The sequence below is a fragment of the Hypanus sabinus genome, chromosome 26 (genome assembly GCF_030144855.1).
Source record: "Hypanus sabinus isolate sHypSab1 chromosome 26, sHypSab1.hap1, whole genome shotgun sequence".
NCBI classification, from domain to species: Eukaryota; Metazoa; Chordata; class Chondrichthyes; order Myliobatiformes; family Dasyatidae; genus Hypanus; species Hypanus sabinus.
The window spans coordinates 11,025,359-11,050,494 of NC_082731.1; the positions used below are offsets into that span (position 1 = coordinate 11,025,359).

Here is a 25,136-nt window from a genome sequence, read left to right on the forward strand (position 1 = left end):
GTGTGTGTCAATATGCATAGGGAAGATAAGCCAAATACCCTGTCTGCTGGAACACGATGACACACTCTCTGTTGTATAAAAGGGAGGGAATTGCCACAGTTGTGGGTGCTCAGAACTAATGCAAAGATAAGCTTGTAGTGGCAGTTCAGTTGAGACAGACGTAAAAGCAGGTGTTGAATAAGTGCACGTTATACCGAGCATGGATATCTATTTCCGTTTCAACAATTACAAGGAATAGGGATGGTTGCAGGGAAATTACTTTTGTATTCGCTGATGTCGAAGTCTTCGGTCTTCTTCATTCTCTTGAGCACTGGATGAAGTATACTCAGCATCAAAGGTCAAATAGAGCTTGGACGACATTTCTATTTACTTAGCATCATGTTTCTGCCTGAAATCAGCAACCAAGCATCATGTACTGTATTCACAAATATTCCCCACGGAGACGGTAGAGATATAATCCGGAAGTAAGAAGAGATATTACGGAAGGAAGCTTCTTGGCGAATACTGGATAGACTTACGTGAAATCTAAAAGAACAGCAGGCTCAGTTGATCTTTTCGAATGCGATTTTGGCATAAACATGATTTATAAATTTGCCGATGAAAACTGCTCTCGGCAGAATCTCACAGTTTGATGAAGGGACGTACAAGAGTGAGATTAATCAGATGGTTAAGAGGTGCCACAACAATAATCTTGTTCTCAATATCAGTAAGAGAAAGGAGTTTATTGACGACTTCAGAAAGGGGAGGCGAAGAAACACACATTAGTCCTAATCGAGGGGTCAGCAATGGAAAGGGTGTGAAGTTTAAGCTCCAGGACGCCAATCTCTCTGAATATCCATCTAGATCCCAAAATATATATGCAATTGGGAAAAACGCCTGCCAGTGTTATATGTCATTTGAAATTTGAGAAGATTTAGTATGTCACCCAAAAAAATTTCTGCGGAAATCTAACATTCTAACTGGTGGAATCATCATCTGGTATGTAGGCGCTACCGCAAATGACCGGTAATAGCAGCTGAGGGTTTCATCTAACTACTTCATGGACACGAGACCCCAACATTGAGAACATCTTTAAAAAGCCGATTCCTCAAAAAATTGGCAAATGTCATTAAGGGCTCCCACCACCCAGGACGTGCCCTCTTTTCACTGCCGTCACCAGGGATATAGGGGTACGAAGGCACGCACAAGAGATTTTAGGAAAAGATTTTGTTTGCTTTACCAACAGATTCTAAACAATCCATGAGCTCATTAACATAGCACACTGGCTTTGCTCTTTTAAGTATCGTATTATTGTTGTATTTTTTTATAAGTTTGATGTATTTGATTGTGCTGATGCCGCAAAATTCACGACGTATGTACATGAAAATAAACTTGATCCTCATCCATATTCCGAGCTGTTTTATGTGGACCTTTTACTTTCAAAGTTCAGATGAGAGGTATAGATGCACGAAAGAGTACATCCGTCAAACTAGATCACGAATCTCATCTCTACGAACTGGTCGGATCTGAATAACCTCAGTAGTTTCCCCTACATCGTTGCCTGCCCCGTCTCCCTGCCATATTTGCAACATGTCGGAAGGAAATAGCAGTATACTAGATGTATTAATGAAGCTAATATATAAAACCGAGTCATGGATTACTCTTAGTTGGAAAGATAAGAGAACACACCTGGAAGGTAAAAGGTTTTCATTCTGAATTTATTTCAAAGTAATGTGGCATACAGAATATATCACTACCTGCTATCTATCTAATCATTCTAATGTTATCGAGAGCTCATCACAATGTTACCGAACAGATGACATTAATGGAATATTTCACTTGTGCGATAATCTAAAGAGTGAATACTATGCGTGGTCTTCTGTGAATCCGCAAAACGAAAACTCAAAGAGCTACGCAGTAAGCAAGAAGTACTTCCAAAGTATTAGTCATTGAATAAAGCAAAATTAGACGCACGATTTAAAGTTGTCAGTTAGTACAAGTGACACGTTAACTAAAGTTGGTTTACCGTGGGATTTATTAATACTTCTGACTAAATTTGTTGGTAGTGACGGATGTCCAACCAAACAGCTATAGGTGGTTCCCTTCTCCCAATCTTCTGCGCTGATCCTCAGTTTGCTGGTGACTGAGTTAGAGCCGTTTTCCTTATCGCTGTTAAACTGGATTGAGTATCCCGAATGCAAAAGGGTGTCATTAGCCATCCAGCCGACATATATATCTTCCGGATAAAAACCGGTCGCGAGGCAAATTAGGGTAGCTGCTTCCTCGGCTTGAATCTCCTCAGCTGCTGGGTACAAGAGGTAGACTTTCGGACGCTGCACTTCAGTAACTGGAATAGAAAAAATTATGTTAAGTTAGTTTCGTCTGTGACTTGCAGATTACTCAGTAATCCTCAAGATTAGAGATTTTATTTACCATTCTATTGACTGGTTCATAAATGTCACTGTCCAACAATTTACTTAATGCACTCTGTGGCCTTAACACGGGGTTTAATTGCGCTTACCCTTGTTTTTTTTGGTGGCGATTGTCAGTGGTGTTGGCAGATCACGGTCTTCTACGAAGCAGAGGTATTCGGTTCCACTGTTCCACTCCTCCACACTGACTTTCAGTTTGGTGACGATGACGGATTTACTTCCCCTCCACTCTGGGCCGCGAGTCTCTACTCCGTTCATTCTTCGACTTCCATTTACTCGCCAGGAGACTATGACATTCTCTAAATCTGTGTAAACCACTTCGCACACAATGGTTGCTCTCCGAAGCGTCCAAATCTCTTCAAAGGACGGCTTTTTTATGATGACATTAATATCAGCCTCATGGCAGTCTTCTGGCAAAAAAGTGTGAATGGTTATTTTCATTTTATGAAACTTGAGATGTGGATTATATCAACTGTAACCAGACCACAGTAGCTCATAATCCCACTTTCTATGTATTTCTCTGTTATTTTCTGCTTCGCTAATACCATTCCTCCTGCCTTATCAGATTGATTCCTCTATCTTCTTTAGGTGATATCCAAAATAATCCTCCCGTTTATTTATACCACAGCGCAAAGATTACATTGACATGAACTTAACCGTGGCTGCATTCGGGAATGCGAATGTTCACCCTCAGATCAACAGAATACTGAGGGAAAACGTGGCTCGTTGGCCTGAACGTGGCTGCATCGGAAGAGATTCACATAAAATGAGCAAAACGTTTGTCTTTCAGTTTCTATTGTGATTGTTGAAACAAATTGACCGAATAGGATAATTAAGAATAATGCTATACTCCGTAAAAACTGCAAAGTTTGAGAGCATTATCTCCATTATGTACAGAGTGGAATGCTGTTCAAAATAAGGAAAGAAAATATGAAATATCCATAAATCCTAATAAGAGCGCTGTTGTGTGTTCAGTACAGCAACAATTTATGAACCCAGTACTGACTGCTATCTCCTCAATACTTTCCTTAATATTTTGCTGGAGGAACTCCACTAGAAATAGGAAAAAGTGCCAGTAAAGTGAAACCGAAGTGGCCAAACTGTCTGTGTAGGTTACCACATGCCACAAGATATAATAGAACCACGTGTTCACAACGAGCTCTTGCCACATAATTGATTTTGAAAATTACTAAAGTCTACTGCAATGTTGAGCCTACAGCTGCAATATTTACGATATCATGATATCTAATGTTAGGGAAATACTGTCAGAGCAGCTTAGGTGAATAAGAGCAGTCCATTTTGTGCATGTTAAACCGTACACCAATCATGTAACAGAAGCGACTGACATAAGAGTTTACGGTCGTAAAAGCAGCGATTGGTACTGGGGCCTCGGCTACTCTTAGTCTATTTCAATGATATAACTATTGGAAATGCTGTAATATGTCTGTTTGCTGGGAATAGAAGCTCGGCAGCATCGTGATCTGTGAGAAGGATTCCGGGAAAATTTAGAGGGGTGTGGACAGGAAAATAAATTGCTAGTACTTAGCTGATTGAATGTAAGGTGGAAAACGTGAGGATATCAACTTAGGAGAAATTATTAGAACGGTAGTGCAACCATGAGGAAATCTGGAGATGCTGGAAATTCAAACAACAACACACACAAAATGCTGATGGAACACAGCAGGCCAGGCAGCATCAATAGGGAGAAGCGCTGTCGACGTTTCGGGCCGAGACCCTTCGTCAGGCCTGACCAAAAGGAAAGATAGTAAGAAATTTAAAAGTAGTGGGGGGAGGGGGAAATGTGAAATGATAGGAGAAGACCGGAGAGGGTGGGATGAAGCTAAGAGATGGAAAGGTGTTTGGCGAAAGTGATACAGAGCTGGAGAAGGGAAAGGATCCAAACTGAGAAGCTCGAAAACGGATCCTGAAGCCAACTGGAGTCAGTTGGCGGCGGAGCCACGTTACAAAGAAGGATATATGACTGTAATAGCGGGTCTGGGTCAAAATATGATCGAAAAGTTGAAGGGCCGAAGGAATTATAGATGAGGGGCGGCGAGAGAGGGTTTCACTGAAATCCCGTCGAAGAGAAGATTTTAACTTCTTCAGTGTAGACATCACTGGCAGAGGCTTTGCAGTAGAATTTAATGAGTAAGCGCGAGGAAATCTGCAGAATCTGGAAATTCAAACAACAATACACACAAAATGCTGGTGGAACAGCAGGCCAGGCAGCATCTTTAGAGAGTACCGCTGTCGACGTTTCGGGCCGAGACCCTTCGTCAGGAATAACCGAAAGTAAAGATAGTAAGAGATTTGAAAGTAGTGAGGGGAGGGGGATATGGGAAATGATAGGAGAAGACTGGAGGGGTGGGATGAAGCTCAGAGCTGAAAAGGTGATTGGCGAAATCTGAAAAGTGTTGGGGTTCATCGTGGTCTGCGTGCTCTTTTACGTAAAGAATTGAATATCAAGAGCAGGTTGTTGCAATTACTTTCTGGAACTAATAATCGTAGAAATCCCATTGTCCCTTGCCACATAGATCATGCCCCATTAATACGTTAACAGTTTCATCTGATGAGGAGTTGTGATTAGATTTGAGCAATATGCATTCAGAAGCAACCATCTGTCCTTATCATGAAAAGGAGTTAACATTCATGAAGTTCATGAAGGGTATTTAAGAACTGCACTGACAATCTAATACAATGATGTCCTTGTGCCTGTATAATGATTTTCATAGTTTCCTTTCGTGCAATTTATGACTCCGACCGACAACACGACGCCAAGGCAGCGCAGAAGTAGAGCGACGTTACTACAGGTCGGAGCGTTCTGGATTTCGCTGGTCAATGCCTGTGTCATTCTGCAAAAAGTCTTTAAGTCTTCCCCGTGGAATGTATTGGTCGTCCCGGATGCTCCACTTTCCTCACACAGGCAAAAGACCGACAGGATAGGTTAATTAGTCATCGTAAATTGTCCCATGATTAGAATAGGGTTAACCAGCGTTGTGCAGTTGCCCGGGCGACGTGCCTCGAACGGCCGGAATGGCCTACTCCGCGCTGTAACACTAAGTAAATGTATTGCACTTCGCTGTATAATGGGATCTAATTGTCCAAACCATTGATGCAAATATGTTGACTTTGCATTTTCCTGTAAACTACATTCCAGCTTTTCCGTAAAAGCGGCGATAGTCTGAACTCCCTGCAGCGTGGAATGAACAGTCCCCGTAGACATCCGTGGATATCATTGTACGTTGTCGTGAGATCAGGTCCGAGCATCATCAACAGCATGCGAGATAAAAATAAGTTCGCCATAAATGAGGAATCACTCTCCACACCGAGTGGCATATCTATTTCTCTGTTCCACGGAGGAATGGTTTGCATGCGAATATTTCAATGTAACATAAGTTCAAAAAAGAAGGGATGTGAGAACAGTTTCAACTCAGACGTTGTTTCACGTGTCCTGGTCGGATGGCCGCTAGTGGTGTGGAAGATTTCAATACTTACTTAACACCAGTTAGTTGGGCTCACATTTATCTCTCCATCTATCGATCTGTTTAATATGTAGTTATTTATTTACTTACTTACTTACTTACTTACTTACTTATTTAAAGATATATATAGCATACGCCCTTCTGACCATTCAGACCACACCACCAGCAACCTCCGATATAACCATGTCCTAATCGCTGGACAATTCAGAATGACCAATTAACCAAATACCCGGTACGTCTTTATACTGTGGAAGGAAACCGGAGTACCAGGAGGAAACCCAGGTATTCTATAGGATGATCTATAACTTCTTACAGAGGACGATTCTCACCCAATTATTCACGCCGGCCATGTCGGAGACTTACCACTAAAGCACCACTCTATCACCTGCGAGTTATTAATATGCTAATTCATATCTATTGATCATATTGCACTTGACTTTAAACAAACCTGTTTACAAGCGTGGTCCATTGGTGTACGATATTAGAATATAATTACAAACGCCAAGAAGGGCTCCGTTCATATTGTCATTCATCAATTAATATTTGCACACGTTCTTCCAGCTTTAACCTATTGAGATCCTGTTGGTGAGGTACTTTAACATTATAATTCAATTTGTCTCCCCATGTTCAACAGAGATTCGACTATATAACACTAATTTTAGTTGACGCTCAAATATGTTACCTTATCGGACCGACGGAGAGGTCTGATACTAATAAAGTACTACAGTAATAATCGTTTCAATCTGCTCATTGCCGACCTTTGTGTAGTTTTATCTCTTGACTGGGAAGTAAAGCATGGAATGGATGCGTGCCTTTTGACAAATTGTACTTACTTTTCGAGGTGCTGATGTTTGCTTTCACAATAGATTGTGAAGGTGGGTGCGTGACGACACAGGTGTATGTTGCGTCCTTCTTCCAGTCGTCTGCAGTCAAGTAAAGGAGGCTTCTCGTGCTGAAGGTCATGTCCTGTTGAAGTGCAGTTGGGAGGCTGGTAGCGTTAGAGTAGAATGCGGCTCTGTCCTTCTGCCACAAAACGGTTATGTCATCGGGGTAGAATCCCGTTATCATGCATGTGAGCGTAGCGATACCCGCAGATTGAACCTCCTCTGGAGACGGGGACAAGAGGCGTACCCCTGGTTTCACTGGTTTGGCTGCAAGAGAAGGTCAATCAGACTTAATCTCCAAAACAGGTTGGACAAGTTTCCTAACTATGCGCTGGGCAAGTTGTTTAAGGATCCATGGTGAACGGTCTACTTGTTAGTCAGCTGTTAAGGATAATGGTGGTGATAACTTTCTGCCCGGAAGTGTATCACGAGCGGCGTACCACGGTTCTAAGAGCTTTGTTCTTGGTGATATAACGATATGAATGTGCATATAGAAAATATAATTTCTGAGTTAATGGATAAGAGTAAACGGTGGTGTTTTCAATTTCGATGACGTGTATCAAAAGCTATGGCAATACAGATCAAATACAATGTTAGACTTTGCGGATGCAGATTGAGAAATGCGTGTCGATGCAGTTTGGGAACTGAAGAAGGGGTACGCCATGAATAGAAAATATTTCATTATTAAGGAATGTTTATGAACAGAGCGATATTGGGGTTTAAGTCCATGGTTCCCTGAAAGTAGCAGCAACGGTAGATAGGGTGTTTTCAAAGGAACACGGCATACTTGCTTTCACAGGTCAAGATTAGCATATGAAAGTTGAGACGCTCTGCTTTAAATTTGCCAAACGCTGGTGCACTAGATTTTTAAATATCTGGTCGTCTCGTTGCAAGGCATTGCGCTGTAAACAGTGCATAAGAGATACAACAGTATGTTAACTGGGTTGGAGAACATCAGTTATGGGGAGCAATTAGAATCGCTGGCCTTGTTTTTTTCTGGAGTGAAGGAAACTGAGTAGTGACCCTACAACACCTTGCAAAATTATCAGCAACATGGGTACGATAAGTAGACAACAACATTCGTATGTCTAGACTATGAAATCCAAAGATGGCATATGCTTAAATTAAGTGGGAAGAGCTTTAGAGGGTACCTTAAGGAAAGCTAGTGCAAACGAGACTGTTGATATTTTAATCACGCTGGAAGTGGACACACTCACTGCATTTGAAAAAAACATTTAGACGATCATTAAAATAGTAAAGACATTCAAAGATTTTTTTTCTGTTGCTGAAAATTGGATTGAGTTAGATATGAAACATCTTTGAACATTGGGTTCGGAGGGCCAACTGTATTTCTGTGCAGTATGATTTTATGACTTCAACTTCTCAGAAGAGTAGTAGAAGGATACAATTATTAGAACGCCTGTTGCAAGTCTCCAGAAACCTGGTTTCGGTCTTGACCTGCACTACTGGAGTTTATATAGTTGCCGTGTGGCTGTGCGCATTTTGTTTTAGGTTCTCCGATTTCCATATCGAACACCATGCCGGTGCTAGCCACGACGACTTACCATAACTTACTCTTCAGTAGAGTAGAATCTGAGAGGAATTGTTGAAGCTACGAAACAATAAAATAGATTGAAGTGGAAATGTTTGAATGAGTGTTGAAGCGGGTTCGGATTCAGTCGACCGAAGGGTCTGTTCCAATGCTGTCGGGCCCTAAGCTTTCAACATTTCATTCGACGAACTCTTGGGTGGTGGAATGCTATCGGTGCACCATTTGTCAGAAAACCTGTCTTCCCCTGAATAAGATTATACATTATGATTCTAGCAGAGGGCAACTCGTTCACCATCATGCCTGTTTTCCCTGAATACTGCGGCCTGGCAGTTTCTGCTCCTCTTTCTGCATCTAAAAACAGATTATCGTTTTTACCAACATTGTGATTGTTGGTATTGCACCCACCTTTTGCGGTTCGTGTCCGTTTTGATAACGGAGCAGCTGATTGATTGTCCTGCACCGAGCAGGAGTATTCTACCCCGCTGTCCCACTCGGTCACGCTGCTGGTCAAACGGCTGACTGTCACGTACTGGCTCCCGATCTTTGCTGCTTGTTCTGTTTCAACACCATCAGCCCGTTCCGTTTCACCCACTGACCAAGAGATGGAAACCCCAGCTGGAGTCGTGGCGATCACTTCACACACCAGTGTGGCAGTTTTGTTTATCCACATTTCTTCAACGGTAGGATCTCTGAGAAATAATGCGTATTCTAGAAGATATAATTGAGAGGACTCATGACGAATCTGAAGTTTAGCAAGGATTTCAATATGGTAATAAGCTGCTACACGTTAAGAGCTTAAGATGTAATTTGTTCAATTTAAATCATGCTTAAGTCGTCTTTTCGTGCATCTTTGGGTCAGATCATGACCGCACGCTACTCTTCTATTCTGAAAGAAAGGAAAATGGTTGAAAATGAATAACGTATCGTCATTCATAGATAAGTGTGGCGAAGGATAGAGAAAGAGATGCAGTCGGACATCCCCGGAAAGGACGACGTGATAAAACACCGGCGTGGTGAAGGGGCAGTGGCTTGTGGCAGAGCAGTCAATGGGATGCAGCGAGACAGAGAGATTGACTGAGGGAGGACAGAACACAGGAAGATAGAAGGTGGAAGTGAATGTTAGGTTTGAAGAAATGCTGAATAAATATGCAGTGTTCAATCTATTGATGCAAGAATGATGGACCAGTTTAGCACAAGGTTTAACTGTTTGATAAGTCAAGTGGTTGCCTCGACTACTTTCTTTCTTTCATTTGTCTCTTTTGCAACATTTTCATTATTGCATGCTGATACCAGCCACAGATATAACATATCAGAAAAAATTAACGTGCTGTTAAAATGGAAAGTTTACGGGGATCACAGAGGATTTTATATTACTGCCCCTTTCCTATGCTTATTTTTTTAAGATGTCCGGATTCCATAGAATCATCTCAGAGATACAAATTCTATTCGATGCATTAACATGATCAGAAATCAATATTCACTGATGCGCCATGACGTCTGCTGACTACATTTCACAAGATTTTCTTGTAATTCTTACCTCTGATATTTAATGTTTGCTGCCTAAACATTCCAAATCACACTCCTATCTTTCCCTTATCCAAATTTAATACTGACACGTATCTCAATCTTCAGTACTCTGGCTATTTTTAAATTTTGTCCGTAGATCATTACAGCCCACCAAATTATGAGGAAAGTGGAAATACTGCACCTATGGATTGGGTACTCATTCTTACCTGACTCAGCTCGTATTTCTTTGCGGATGTTGCTGCTGGTTGCAGAGTGGGATACACTACACGAGTACACAGCACCACTGGCCCATTCGTTTAGAGGCACTTTGAGCACACTTGCTGAGGTAAACGTTTTGTCTGAACTTTCAGTGGAAGAAGTGGTGGTAAACCCGAACTGTACGGCTTGTCCGTTTTTCTGCCAGGTCACTGCAATGTTTCCAGGTAGGTATTCGCTCATGAGACAAATCAATTCAACAAAGCCCTGTGCTTTTTGTTCGGCAGTTGCAGAATAGACAAGAGTGACGTTTGGCGGGGTCGGCTGTTTTGCTAAAATTAACAAAAACAAAAGTCTTTGAAATGATTGGATCAATTTTAAGGTGTTCTTCTGACAATCTGTAAGGCATAAGACAACTACAATATTCCTTGCGTCATAGGAATCTCTACACGTCAAGAGCTACGTTAGCATTTCTAAGACCTTTTGGCTGAAGGGATGACTGAAGCTGAAATATTTCCTTCAGCGTAGTGGTATCACAGCTTAAGGTTATTTTATTTTTATATACCTTGAATGGTACTTCGAAATTTCTCCTGATTATTCTTTGTCGCATCAAAGCTGCCGTTGGCCATACGAATTGACTAGAGGAGAGAGATTTTAAATCTAGCTTTCAGAATAAAATCTCTCACTCAATGTCAGCAAGACCAAGGAGCTGATTATTGACTACAGGAGGTGAAAACCGCGGGTCTATCAGCCGGTCATCATAGGGGTCAAAGGAGGAGAAAGTTAGCAACTTCACATTCCTCTGCGTTCTCATTTCAGAGGATCTATCCAGAGTCCAGCTGGTAAGTGCCACTAGAAAGAAAACACGGCAGCGCAACTACTCTCTTAAAAGTTTGAAAATATCCGGTATGTCATCTAAAACGTGACAAACGTACGCGTTAGTGCCGTGGAGGGTATACTGACTGGTTGCATTACGGTCTGATATGGAAATATCAATGCCGTTGAACGGACATCTTGCAAAACATGGTCGTGAATACACCACAGTTCATGACGAATGCAACCTTCCCCGCCATTAAGCCCATCTATACGCCGCGCTGTCGCAGGAATGCAGCATTTATCTTCAATGACCCTGGGGTTCCAGGCCACGCTCTCTTCTCGCTGCCGCCATCAGGAGGGAGGTACAGAAGCCTAGGTACCCAAACTAATTGGTTCGGAATCAAATATTACCCCTTCAATATCAGGTTCTTGAACCAGAAGGAATGCCTTCACTCAACTCCATTCCCCTAGACGTTGAACTGTTCCCATAACCTATGGGCTCAGTTTTAAAAATATATATATATTCGTCTCATGTTGACGATATTTATTGTTTATTTATTTTACGTTTTTTTTTACTGTTTGATTTGCACAGTTTGTCTTTTCCCATTTGGCTGTCCGTCTAAATGTGTGCTGGTTTCTTTGATTCTATTGTGTTTCGTGGTGTTTGCTGAGAATGCCCGCAAGAAATTTAATTTCAGGGTTGTGTATGATGACGTATATGTACTTTGAAATTCGATGATGATGATGATGATATGTAGGCTTGTTAAATGTTAATCGTATCTGAAACGTCAGCAGTCTGTCCATATTTCAGTATATAGTATTTTATAGTCTGCACAATTTTCGACTAGGTTTACCTGAATAGGACTAAAGTTATCTTTCAACTTCAGCACATTTCCATTTTACTCAAACAGCAAGTTGCTGTTGATGATTGCTGAGGTGCACTAAGTGTGGGGATCAACAATGGCAAGTTGACAGTATATCTACTCAGATAGAGCAGGCAATATATAACATAAGTTGATAACATGAGTTAAGCATGAGTTTAAACTGAGTTGGCAAGGGGAAGGAAACCAGGGTGTTAGGGTCGAGGAAGAGGAAAATAGAAATAAGTAATGGAAGTCCTGCTGTTCTGGAGGATTAAAACTAATGTAGCAGGGGGATGGGAACAAGTGAAGAGAGACAGAGGGGTGTAAAATGAGAGTAGAAGCAAAAAGTAGTAACGTAAAAAGTAAAAGTAGCAGGCAGGCGAATCCAGGGCAAAAATCAAAAAGGGCCACTTTTCAACATAATTGCATAAGGGCTAAGAATGTCGTAAAACAAGCCTGGAGGCTCTGTGTGTAAATGCAAGGAGCATTCGTAACAAGATGGATGAATTGACTGTGCCGATAGTTATTAATGAATATGATATAGTTGGGATCACAGACATGGCTCCAGGTTGACCAAGGATGGGAGCTCAACATCCAGGGATATTCAATATTCAGGAGGGATACACAGGAAAGAAAAGGAAGTGGGGTAGCATTGCCAGTTAGTGATCAGATTAATATAATAGAAAGGACGGACATTAGCTGGAGAATGTGGAATCTATATGGGTAGAGCTGCATAACACTAAGGGGCAGAAAACACTGATGGGAGTTGTGTACAGGCCACCTGACAGTAGTAGTGAGAATGGAGATGGCATTAAACAAGAACTTAGAAATGCGTGCAACAAAGAAACAGCAGTTATAATTGGTGACTTTAATCTACATATAGATTAGGTCAACCAAATTTGTAAGGGGGCTGAGGAAGAGCATTTCTTGGAATGCATGCGGGATGGTTTTCTGAACCAACATGTCGAGGAACCAACTAGAGAGCACGCAATTCTAGACTGGGTATTGAGCAATGAGGAAGGGTTAGTTAACAATCTTGTCGTGCGAGGCCTGCTGTGTAAGATGGATAATATGGTAGAATCTTCATTAAGATGGTGAGTGACATAGTTAATTCAGAAACAAAGGTTCTGAACTTAAAGAAGTGTCGCTTCGAAGGTATGAGACGTGAGGCTAAGATAGACTGGCAAATGATACTTAAAGGGTTGACAGTGGATACGCAATGGCAAGCATTTAAAGATCGCATGGATGATCTACAGCAATTGTACATCCCAGTTTGGCAAAAGAATAAGCCAGGGAAGGTAGTGGACCCTTGGCTGACAAGGGAAATTAGGGATAGTATCAAGTCCAAAGAAGAAACATACAAATTAGCCAGAAAAGGCTGCACACCTGGGTCTGGAAGAAATTCAGAGTCCAGCAGAGGAGGACAAAGGGATTAATTATGGAAGGGAAAAAAAGAATATGAGAGAAAGCTGGCAGGGAACATAAAAACTGACTGTAAAACCTTTTATAGATATGTGAAAAGAAAAAGATTTGTTACGACAAAACGTAGGTCCCTTATAGTCAGAAACAGGTGAATTGATCATGGGAAACAAGGACATAGCAGACCAATTGAATAACTACTTTGCAAACACGAGTAAATCTTCAGATGCTGGAAATTCAAACAACAACACACACAAAATGCTAGTATAACACAGCAGGCCAGGCAGCATCTATAGGGAGAAGCGCTGTCGACGTTTCGGGCCAAGACCCTTCGTCAGGACTGACTACTTTGGAATAAATACTTTGGTCTTGTCTTCAGTAAGGAAGACATAAATAATTTTCCGGAAATATTAGGGGACCGAGGGTAAAGTGAGATGGAGGAACTGTGGGAAATACATGTTAGTAGGGAAGTGGTGTTAGGTAAATTGAAGGGATTAAAGGCAGTTAAATCCCCAGGGCCAGATGGTCTGCATCCCATAGTGCTTAAGGAAGTAGCCCAAGAAGTAATGGATGCATTAGCGTTAATTTTTCAAAACTCTTTAGATTCTGGATTAGTTCCTGAGGATTTGAGGGTGGCTAATGTAACCCCACTTTTTAAAAAAGGGGGGGAGAGAAACGGGGGAATTATAGACTGGTTAGCTTCACATCGGTGGTGGGGAAAATGCTAGAGTCAGTTATCAAAGATGTGACAACAGCACATTTGGAAAGCAGTGAAATCATTGGACAAAGACAGCATGAATTTCTGAAAAGAAAATCATGTCTGACGAATCTTATAGAATTTTTTGAGGATATAACTTGTAGAGTGGATTGGGGAGAACTAGTGGATGTGGTATATTTGGATTTTCAAAAGGCATTTGAGAAGGCCCCACCCAGGAGATAACTGTGAAAACTTAAAGCACACGGTATTGGGGGTATTGTATTGATGTAGATAGAGAATTGGTTGGCAGACAGGAAGCAAAGAGTGGGAATAAACGGGACCTTTTCAGAATGGCAGGCAGTGACTACTGGGTTACCGCAAGGCTCAGTGCTGGGACCACAGTTGTTTACAATATATATTAATGATTAAGACGAGGGAATTAAATGCAGCATCTCCAAGTTTGCGGATGACACGAAGCTGGGCGGAGGTGTTAGCTGTGAGGAGGATGCTAAGAGGATGCAGGGTGACTTGGATAGTTTAGGAGTGGGAAAAATCATTGCAGATGCAATTTAATGTGGATAAATGTAAGGTTATCCACTTTGGTAGCAAGAACAGGAAAACAGATTAATATCTGAATGGTGGCCGATTAGGAAAAGGGGAGGTGCAACGAGACCTGGGTGTCATTGTACACCAGTCATTGAATGTGGGCATGCAGGTACGGCAGGCGGTGAAAAAATCGAATGGTATGTTGGCATTCATAACAAGAGGATTCGAGTACAAGAGCAGGGAGGTTCTACTGCAGTTGTGCAAGGCCTTGGTGATACCACACCTGCAGTATTGTGTGCAGTTTTGGTCCCCTAATCTGAGGAAAGATATTCTTGCCATAGAGGGAGTACAAAGAAGGTTCACCAGATTGATTCCTGGGATGGCAGTACTTTCAAATTAAGAAAGACTGGATCGACTGGGCTTATACTCGCTGAAATTTAGAAGATTGAGGAGGGATCTTATTGAAACGTATACAATTCTAAAGGGATTGGACAGGCTAAATGCAGGAAGATTGTTCCCGATGTTGGGGATGTTCAAAACGAGGGCTCATAGTTTAAGGATAAAGGGGAAACCTTTTATGACCGAGATGAGGAGAAACTTCTTCACACAGAGAGTGGTGAATCTGTGGAATTCTCTGCCACAGGAAACAGTTGAGGCCGGTTCATTGGCTATATTTAAGAGGGAGTTAGATATGGCCCTTGTGGCTTAGGGGATCAGGGGGTATGGAGAGAAGGCAGGTACAGGGTTCTGAATTGGATGATCAGCCATCATCATACTGAATGGCGGTGCAGGCTCGAAGGGCTAAATGGCCTACTCCTGCACCTATTTTCTATGTTTCTTATGTTTCTACATTGATCATAATACAACTTTAATTCTCCGAGTCCACTCTGCCAATTAAGGATCCATTTTTATACTGCGAGAGACAATTTGCTGTTCCATATTCGATGGTTGATTGATGTTGTGTATTTGGATTTTCAGAAGGCCTTTGACGAGCTGCCACTCATGACGCTGCTGAACATGCTAAAAGCCGACGGAATTACAGGAAGATTCTAGCATGGAAGCAGTGGCCGCTTGGCAGGAAGCAAAGCAAGCCTTTTCTGTCTTGTTGCCGTTGACTAGTGGTGTTCCACTAGTGTTGGGATCGATTCTGTTTTACGTTATATTTCAGTGATTTGAATAATGCAATTGAATGTTTTGTTGAAACGTTTGCAGATGATACGAAGATGGGCAGAAAGGTAAGTAGTTTTGAGGAAATAGAAGGGCCACAGAGCGACTCTAGACAGATTAAGAGAATCGGCAGGGGAACAAATGGCAGTTGGAATACAGTGTGGAGAAATTCATGGTCATACAGCTTGGTAGAAGAAATGAAAAATTTAACTATTTTGAAAAAGGGGAGAAAATACAAAAAAAAACTGTGGCACTAAGTGACTTGGGAGTGCCTGTCCCTAAAGATTAATTTGCAGGTTGAACACATGTTGAGGAAGGAAATACGATGTTCACATCCATCTCAAGAGGACTAGAATATAAAAGCAATGATGTAATGCAGAAACTTCATAAAACACTGGTGAGGCCTCAGATGGAGTATTATGAGCAATTCTGAGACCCTTGTCTTCAAAAGGATGTGTTAAAACTGGAGAAGATTCATAGGAGGTTCACAAAAATGATTCTAGGATTGATTGGCTTCTCATATGAAGAATGTTAAATGGCTCTGTGCCAGGATTCGCTAGAATTCAGAAGAATGGGGCGTGACCTCATTTTTACCTATCGAATGGTGAACGGCCTTGATAGAATGGATGTGAGGTGCATGTTTCCTATAGTAGGAGAGTCTAAGACCAGAGTACACAACCTCAGAATAGACAGGTGCCCTCTTAGAACGGATATGAGGAGGAATTTCTTTAGCTGGAGAGTGCTGAATCTCTGGAATTCTTGCCGCATGAAGCTGTAGAGACCAGGTCTTTATGCATATTAAAAGCTGTGGTTGATAGATTCTTGATTGGTCAGGACACGAAGAGGTACGGGGAGAAGACAAGAGATTGAATAGGAGAGGAAAATTGGATCAGTCATGATGAAATGACGGAGCAGATGCGATGGGCTTGATGGCCTAATTCTGTTCTTATCTCTTATGGTCTTATGGCCTTATGGAATGAAATGGAAGCAAACTCTTGAAATGAGCAGTTTGCGTCAAATCTATTGAGCCAAGAAGGTGCTGGGCAGCCTGCAATTGTCGCCAGATTTCCAGCGCATGCCCAAATCCACTAAACCTAAGCAGACATCTTGGGAATATGGCTGACATTGTAATAGGGCATTGCTGCTCACTGGAATCACAGGATAGGTGTTTGGGTCCAGAATGTTTATAATTCGTCTGAAAGATATTTTGGCGAAAGCAACATGGATAATTGGAAAGAGTGATGGAGAAGTTCAAGACACACAGTAGCTTAGCCGTTCGCGCAATTCTATCACAACTCGAAGAGTTAGCGTACAAAGTTCAATTTTGATGCTGTCTCTAAGGAGCTTGCTTGTTCTCCCCGTGACCGTGTGGGTTTCCAAGGAACTGTCATTTAATTCTATAGACCAAAGTCATAACAGTTAGAACATCGTCCTATGGTTAGTCTAGGGTTCCATAAATGAGGTGCAATAATTCTACATTAATCCATTTTCGTGTATTTTACCCACAACCACATCAGTCCACCATATTCTATCATTGTTCTATGCACTGTGGACAATATTGAGTTGCCAATTAGCTAACCAATTGAACGTCTTTCAGATGTGGGAGGAAAATGGAGTATAAATATGGGATTAGGAGAGAGATTAGGTAAAGCATTCTTTTCTTTTACAATGTGTTGCAAATGTTGAAATTATTCAAATGTAGAATGAGGAAATTGGCATACTTCTTAATGCAGAGGACGTTGCGGACATGCAAAGCAAAAGGTAATCACATATTACAGAAGGAGGGGAGATATAGATCTTACAACAAAACTGATGAAGGTGAAGTGAAAGAGTAGTCCAATGCACTTTATTGGACTGAAAAACAGATTCCCTTCGATTGGAAATAGCACAGTAAAATAGAAAGGGTGTTGATGGTGAATCTAAGTATTTAATACATTCACCCTCTCGTACTCATCTCAAATGCTGACTCCTTCCCAATTTCTCAGTTAAGTGCATGAAATAGTCTGTACTTGACGTCTGAAAAGTTCCTTTCCCAATGAGATCAAAACCCGGGGGAATGATCGACATTAATCTGGGAGAACATGGGCCGGGCTGACGGAGTAATACTCCACAGCGCTATATACAAACAAAGATCATGTAGTTTACTTGCCTATTTAACAAAAAAAAAAAAACACGCACACGTGGAATTGGACTGGGTTTCCACAAAAATCCATTAAGAACGAGTTTCAGAGAACTTTTAAACACGACTAAGCTCGGGCAAAGGAGCTTAACAGCATGTTTAAACTAAGAAAGATGAGGCAAACAAACAGCAATAGGACCAAGTAAATTGGACGAGTGATAGATATTTTTGCGAATTGCTTCCCTGACATTTGTGGATCCCATAATAGTGTCGGAGGTTTGCTATCATTTGAGTTTGTTTTAGGAAGGAACTTCTTGTAATCATTCAATTGATTGATGAAAATTAAAACCCGTTTCGCAGAAACGTTTCCATTGGAACACATATTTTAGCATACTGCTTCAATGACGCCAGTTTTATATTTTGTACCATAGCATGGTCTGTTTAACAATGTAAACCTTTATAATTGGTGTCTTGAGCGACACTGACACATCTAGAATGTCATTCATTAAGATCTGGTGTGTAACTTTTAATTAAATGTAGCGCCCTGCCAATTGACTAAAGCATTCAGCGAGATGGTAGAGACTTGATATTATTGTGCTCTGCTTTCAAAGAAGACATTGATTATGTTGACCTTCATTCAGTATCTCTTCTCGCCTTGCGTACAGACCTTTTGCCTACCTCTGCCCTCCCTGAATATTCTGACGATTAACACTAATATATAACCAAAGTTATACAAGTCCAACGATTCTGACAACAGAAAATATGTTTATTCCTGGTCGTCTCGGCGCTCACTAAATCTATGGATTTGTTAGAGCATGATATGTGTTTCTAAATAGAAGACATTTTTCTTCCATTCCAGCTAAATGACAAGTTTTGTTTTCGCAACGAGTGTATGTTTTAACAGCCCCTCGAAGTATCAAGTTATTAATCTGAACTGAAGCCTATTTAATCTTCAAAGTTCTTCCCTAATTGGGTCTGCGACCATTGGGGAGTAAATCCACATTCAAATATGCAAGGATATGAGGACCTCGCACTTATATCAATACAGCAGGTAACACTTTAAAGTAACCATCGGACGGGGTTAGGGTGTAGCAGGTCGGGGGTAATTTGTGCGCTTCAATTTGTAAAAATACTCCAAGTTCAATTTTCGTCTTTTTAAACGAGCGAAAGTATTATCTTGGGAGGATAAAAGCGTGTACTTAAATTCTTCTGGGGTGTCTTAGTCAATGAACGTGTTTCTAATGAAATGCTTATACTCCAAAAAGACATTATCATATTGCCCTTTTCGGTTTGCATCATTTAAACGAGAATATAATTATATTTTACTTCGGGGAAAAGTACGTGCTTTCTCACATATAATTTAAAAAAAAGTCACTTACCAGCTTTCACAGTCAGCCTTGTGCCAGCTCCATCGTAGTAATTATAACACAATGATTAACTTCCTATTCAACGCAATTCAAAAAGTAATCATTAAAGCTGAATTGTTGACAGAGGCTTTCCACAATAATACAGGAACAAAGGACTGACCAATATATTCCATTTCCTTCAGTTTCACTCGCTCCTGTATTTATTCAGTTCACTGTAAGCGCACATGATAATAAAACTGGAATTTCGCTGTTTCAGTACCAGGGACTGTAGGTAGAATTCAATCTAAAGGCGAAGCAGAGTTGTTTGAGAAACTATGTTGAGTAACATCCATGAACGTAAAGGCATATTTTGTAATCCCATTTATAAATAGATGATCTTAAAAAAATAAAACTGTCTCGGAGGTTTGTGCTATGGCTTGGACTACTGTGTCACAGTAGTGGCACATCAGTTCACATGAGCACAATAACCTCCTTGTTGGAAATAGCGTATAAATCCGTCAGATAATACCATACGCCCATGATACGATGGTAGGGGACATGGTTGAAATGGTTGCACTGGCCTGTTTAAATCCCGTCGATACTAGCTCTCAGCCAGGTAGATAATATCAAGGCTTTGTTATTAATATGATGATCACATATGAACTACAATTACACAGGCATATAGAGCAAGGCTGTGCTTTGTGTACCAGTCTCTGGCAGAGATAAAGAATGTTTGTCTGAAAGCAGTTTTTGTCCCTAAAGGAAAATCTTGCATTAATTTTGCATTAATAATTGCCGAGGTGATTTTTGCATGAAGGGGACTGAAGATTCATCACTGTGGCACACCCCATACACACAGTCATTGATATCACTACTAAAAGGTTCCTTCTAAATTAATACAAGAAACCGAGGTCACGGCGGTTACAATTACAATCTAGCTTAATTTCGCATTATTCTATACAACTTACTTTATAACCAATAATCCTTCGAAAATAGTGTACAGTTTTATGCATTGTATATCTGCATTGTACAGTTCAGGAGCGGATTAACATTGACTTTAGTGCATTAGTGGTTTTTGAATTGCGGAGTCCGAGCTTTGTTTCACTGTGACAGTATAGGCACAGTGGTTGATTCAATAGCAAAAAGGTCTCTATTTACATAACTCTGGGAGAATACTGACGCTGCACCTCCAACTGCGTCCACTTGGATATAAGCGGCATTGTGACTGTTGCCAACTTACTACTAGTGTACATTTGCTCTACAGGGGAATCAACTACTGCTCAGTAATTTCCTTTTCCATAAGAACGAAGCAGTTAGAGATTCTCGCGTGAAAGATTTTCAAACTTTTTGAATTGGCGTGTGCTCAGTTTCGTTACTGTGTTCTTGAGCTTTGCAAAAATACGTGGCTGTGTCTTCAGCCATTAGGTTGCTGATCTTCAGGGAAAAGGACTTTGCTGGCTTGTTGACTGATTCCGCATATCGTCCTCCAATAGATAGCCTCTCCCAACCAGATCGACCCGGTCTTTGGATGAACCATGATGTGCTATACAGGCTATAGCTAGTATCTCTTAAAACACAGTTGATGGTCAGAGTTTCGCCTGGTCGTTTTGTTGCTTCTCTTGGTGTCTGTTCTACCCTTGCACTGAAGGCATCTGAAGGGAGGAAAACATATTTAATAATCACATATCTGAAGCAGCACCGAATTTAACATAAAATGAAATCTGTGGACGCAACGGCAAGACAGTAACCATTATTCTCTTTAAAACTGAACTGCACTTACTTGGCAACCAGGTTAAAAATATCGAAACGCATAAAATATTCATCGTTCCTTCACGACCAGAAAGCCTGTTTAAACAGAGAAGGTTCGAGACACCAGCGCAGGCTGTCTGTGCAACCCTCTGGAGAAGCAAAGACTTTATAAGCCTTGCGAGCCTGGCCTCATTTGCATAATGCAGAATGAAGGCACACTCACTACGATTATAGCTTGGATAATGATATGCATTATATCCGATAACTACATCGGTAAAATATATGACGCATTAACGTGAATGTATAGATAGAAATTTCAAGAAAGATCTTCATTGCTTCCTTCCATCGTACTGAACGTATTTCTCTTTGCTCTGTTATATGGTGAGAGCTCCGCAAAAATATGTTAAAGATCTAAATGTCATTATGACACAGAAAATACTCTGAAAACAATTCAGTTTATCACCACGATTAGCTAAAGATTATTCCTATTGACGCAGACAAACTGAGCATGTCCCTGTCTCCCTATCTTGCTTCCTCTATTCACCATTGGTAATCTACATGAATCTGATGCCAGTCGTAGTAACAAAATCTGAGCCGAAGTTTATTTTCATTTTGTAGTTTCGTGACTTTGCTTGCAATGTGCGTGGGCAGTAGCAAAGCCAAACACAAGATACAGGAGGAACTCGACTAGACAGAAAGCATTACGATATAAAAACTCAGATCTGCCTAATTTACGGTAGTAATCCGGGTCATTTCTGATCAGAAGACAGAAAGGAGATAGATTTAGGGACGAAGATCGTATCAGATTGTTCATTGTGAAGGGATTTGTCAAATTCGAACAACATGGGAAACTGGAACCACGTTCCATAAAGAAGTCAAAAGGAGAAGATGGGCAATTAATTTGAATGGAATACGTAACCTATAAGGAAGAGTGAATGGCGGCAGACGTGGCAAATCCAGTCAAGATGATTAAAAAAGCATGCTTAAGGTTTAGGGAAATAAAATCTAACAGCGATACTGAAAAAATATAAATAAGCCAGTAAAGAACTCGATATGAAAATTTGGAGAGTGTGAGAGAGAGAGAACCATATTTTGGCAAGAAGGATACATACATCAAGTGATTAAGGTAACTCGGCAGAGTATAGAACCACTCAAGGATAAAATAGGAAGCATGCTTTTGGAGAGCGATTATGAGCGTTCAGTACTAAAGTGTACTTTGCATCGGTTTTTACCAAGGAGAGAGAATTAACGGGTAGTGAGACCAGAGTGGAGCATGATAATTTGCCAGGACATTTTGAGATTAGGAATATCTTTAAAATCATTCATCTTGAAGTGTTTGCAGGGCCTATTGAAGTATTCTAGAGAAAGGCGAGAACGGTGATTGCTGGTGCCATGACCATCATATTTGTACAAGTTCAAGTTGATGTTTGTTTATTGTCATTTGAGTGTACATATTTACAACCAAACGAAACAACGTTCCTCTGGACGACGGTGCAACCACACAACATATATCACACACAGTACAAAAAAAGCAAAATATTATACTAAAATAAGGTAGCAAATTATAATTCAAAATGTATGTACTAATGCGCAGCGCAGGTAAATAGTAAACAGTACAGTAAGCAGTCCGCTGTCCTAGAGAAGATACATAGGTGTTGGCAGGGTATTCATCTTCTCACACCCTGAGGGAAGCAGCTGTTGTAGGGGACAATGTGGTTCCTTTGTTCAGGAATGGAAATGGCGTTAATCTGGAAATAATAGATTGGTGGATCTTATTGTCAGTGTTAGGGAAATTAATGCAGAGGATACTTAGAAATATAATTCATGAGCATTTGGAAAAGCAGAGCCTAATTAGGGATCATCAGCATAGCTTTGTGAGAGGCAGGTCATCTCTTAGTATCAGTATTGAATGTTTCGAGGTGATGAAGATGATTGATGAAGGTAGAGAGTTAGAATATGTCTACGTGGGTTTTCGGGAGATATGCGACAAGGCCATTCAAGGGAGACTCGTACAGAAGATTAAGACGCGTGTTATCTATGGTGACTTGGCCGTTTGGATTCATGATTGTGTCGTCTACCGAAGACAGTGCGTATTACTTGATTGTTGGCGCTGGTTCAAGTACTGTACGTGACTATTGTTGTTCCGTACCAGGACCTCCGACGTTACTGATGATATATATAGTGGCAAGCATTTGGTCTATGATGACAGACGAAAAAAAAGCTCATTAAGCTCGTTTAATTCAGCAGCTGATTTTATTGGGACAATTGCAAAGACTGGCAGGGCGCAATAGAAGCGTTTTCGCAAGTTCCCAAACGACTTTGCGACCCAGAAATAACCTTCTCCAGGAGCCCGTGCACGGACCGTAACACCGTGGCCACGGCCAGAACAACAGCCCGTCCCGCTTCTCCAGCGTGCCCACTGAGAGAATAGGGCTTGAATGCCTGGATCTAGGGTGGAGACCTCTGCCAACTCCGGCCATCGTCCCACGCTCAGCAATCCCTTTAATCGGGCCGGCAGAAGATCGCTCAGCTGTTCGCTGTGAAGCTGCAGGGCAATGGTGGGGAAGTCTTCATCGCTGCCACCTGAAGCGCCACCATCAGCGCTTACCGCTGTGTTGCTTTGGGCCATCTCGCGGTGTGCTGTACTGTGGCGGTTCGCGGTGAAACCGTGTTGCATTTTGCCGCCCCCGCCGGGTCCGCTTTCTGAAGGTGCCCTGCCGGAGAATCACGGATTCGGCGCCGAAGTAGAGTACTGCCCCCAGTAGATCCACGTGCGCCCATCAGCGGGACATCAGGTCCAGGCCAATGAGGCAGGACTCCAGGATGTCAGCCATACGCACCTCGTGTTCTATTGTGTTTTCCCCCAATGCAATGCGCAGCCATCTCTTCCCCCATGGCGCCGCACAGTTGCCAGTAACCGTAGCCCGCTGGACCGGCGTGGCTGTCCACACAGGCAAGGTGGATGAGCCATTTTGCGAGGAACCCTGGGTAGATAATGGTGAGGATTGACACCGTGTCCACCAACGCAAGACCTCTGATAACCCCTACCACGCAGTCAACACAAAAGCCTTGTTGTTCACCCAAACGTCCCACCCGGAGAGGGGACAGCCGAAGGTTTCTGCTGAAGGTTTCGAGCGGCGCAGGGGCTATGGCGTGGCGCTGCGCGGAGCAATCCCAGGCCATGTGGCTTGCCTCGTCATACCCTTAACAGAGACCGCTCCGTAACACGCGACGGGGCCTGAGCGGTGCTGGTCGGAACTGTCTCACGGGCTTCTCTTCGTCAGTTTTCTCCTCCACCTCGGCGACACAGGCCCAGGCTCTTTGCGGGCTGGGTGACACACGAATGCCTTGGGGGAGTGAAGTTGCTTCGCCCTTCTGCCTCTGCCAGCGATGATGGTGATGTCAGGGTAACATGCTGCCGAAGACGCTCCGGCGTGAGCGCCTTTCCGAAGGCGTGAAGGGCAAACACTTCCTGGGCCGCGGAAGGGAACTGGGGTTAGCCATGACGAGCATAGTGGCGGAGATCAGCTGCAAACGCCCTCCAGGCTTTCTTCTAAAAGTCGCCATCTGCTGCCCAATTCTTCTCTCATTGTTTCCTCCAATGGCCTCTACCCGAAGCACAGCTCCTGCGCCGCTTGGATAGCCCTATAGTCATGCTGCTCAGCTGTCGTTAGGTCGAGCAGGGCACGCGTGGCGTCCCCATCCAGTGCGAGGACAAGGTCCACCGCCGTTTTGATGGGGATGCACATTGTGCCATGCGGCAAATTTGACGCAACAGGAAAGGCTCCAGGCAGCTGGTAGCATTATATCTGAGGAGCTTCAAGGAGGACCATGTAACGTGAAAACTGTTGGTCCTCTTCTTCCTCTAGCGGCGTCAGTGGTAACTGCCATGTTGTCCGTCTTCCCATTGCTGTGGTATCTTGCGTTCCCCGGTGCGTTCCAGGAGGGAGTTGGGTGATGTGCTCTGCCATGTCTCCCGGGTTTGAGAGCCTGCGGGACAGGCTCGCCCCGTCGGGGTCCCTTGGGAAGGCATAATGCTCAGTTCCCAGATCATCCCTCCGAGTCGGCGCCCCATCTTCAGCCCGAAGTAGCAGGGTAGACATACTTCTCAGTCCTTTGATCAATTCCCCGGGTTCTAAGGTGCTTCATCCGATGTCGTATATCTTCAATCTCGCCGTCAATTTCTAATCCCGCTCCTGACCCCAATATGACGAGCATTCGGTGACAGACAAGAACTGCTCCTTTAACTCATCAGTCGTCTTTCTTGCAACAAACACAAAAACAGACTGGCCGGTATGACCCAAGGAAAGAACCATCCAGTAACATACTGGTGGTGGAGGTCATTATTACACACCCTAGTTAC

The 25,136-nt window shown here is 42.3% G+C and overlaps 1 pseudogene; it reads right to left on the minus strand.

Annotated features, from left to right (window-relative positions):
• Positions 1-1,678: 1,678 nt before the first annotated feature.
• Positions 1,679-20,901, minus strand: LOC132381827 (Ig heavy chain C region-like; annotated as a pseudogene).
• Between the last annotated feature and the right edge of the window lie 4,235 nt (positions 20,902-25,136).